This window comes from Cebus imitator, unplaced genomic scaffold, assembly GCF_001604975.1.
Source record: "Cebus imitator isolate Cc_AM_T3 unplaced genomic scaffold, Cebus_imitator-1.0 Scaffold1482, whole genome shotgun sequence".
Taxonomy (NCBI): Eukaryota; Metazoa; Chordata; class Mammalia; order Primates; family Cebidae; genus Cebus; species Cebus imitator.
In genome coordinates, this window is record NW_016108797.1 from 3,737 (window position 1) to 4,963 (window position 1,227).

Consider the following 1,227-nt stretch of genomic DNA (forward strand, 5'->3'; position numbering starts at 1 on the left):
TAGTAGAGACGGGGTTTCACCATGTTGACCAGGATGGTCTCGATCTCTTGACCTCGTGATCCACCTGCCTCGGCCTCCCAAAGTGCTGGGATTACAGGCTTGAGCCACCGCGCCCGGCTAGAATTAAATTAAAAAAAATTTTTTTAAGATGTCTCACTCTGTCCCCCAGGCTGGAGTGCAGAGGTTTGATCTCAGTTCACTGCAACCTCCACCTCCCGAGATCAAGGAATTATTTTGACTCAGCCTTCTAAGTAGCTGGGATTACAGGTGTGCACCACCAAGTCCGGCTAATTTTTGTTGTTGTTGTTTTGTTTTGTTTTGTTTTAGTAGAGACGGGGTATCACCATGTTGGCCCAGCTGGTCTCAAACTCCTGACTTCAAGTGACCCATCCGCCTCAGCCTCTCAAAGTGCTGGGATTACAGGCATGAGCCACTGTGCCAGACCTAAAGTATTTAAAAATATTTAAATATGAATATTTAGTTTATTCATATTAATTATATTTGCACTGTTATGCAACATATGCTAAAATGTTTTTATCTTGCAAAGCTGAATCTTAATACACATTAAACAACTACCAGTTATTTCCATTTCATCTCACTTTACAAACACCACTCTGTTCTGTTTGGAAGAGTGTAACTGTTACACATATCATACAATCTCTGTCTTTTTGTGACTGGCTCATTTCATTTTGCATAATGTTGTCAAGATTTATCTTTATAGTTGTTACAACATTTTCTGCTTTTTGCAAACTTAGTGATATTCCAGTGTTTTTGTATTTCAAATTATATTTACTAAATGATTTGGTCACAGAAATTTGCATTGCCTTTACCTATGGCTTTCAGTAACAGTGCTCCAATAATTATGGGTATGCAAATGACTCTTTATATGACCACATATGTGAAAGTTCATGTGCTGCATTCTATTAGTCTACTTTCTTATCTTTATGTTTGTACAAAATTGTTTTTCTATGTAGCTTTGTCATGTATTTTGAAATAAAGAACTGTAATGCCTCCAATATTTTTCCTTTTTTTAAAGATTGCTGAGTATATTCTCTTAAGATTCCATATACTTTTAGGGTTGCTGTTTCTGTTTCTTTAGAAATGAAATAAGAAGGCCGGGCGCGGTGGCTCAAGCCTGTAATCCCAGCACTTTGGGAGGCCGAGGCGGGTGGATCACAAGGTCAGGAGATCAAGACCATCCTGGTCAACATGGTGAAACCCCGTCTC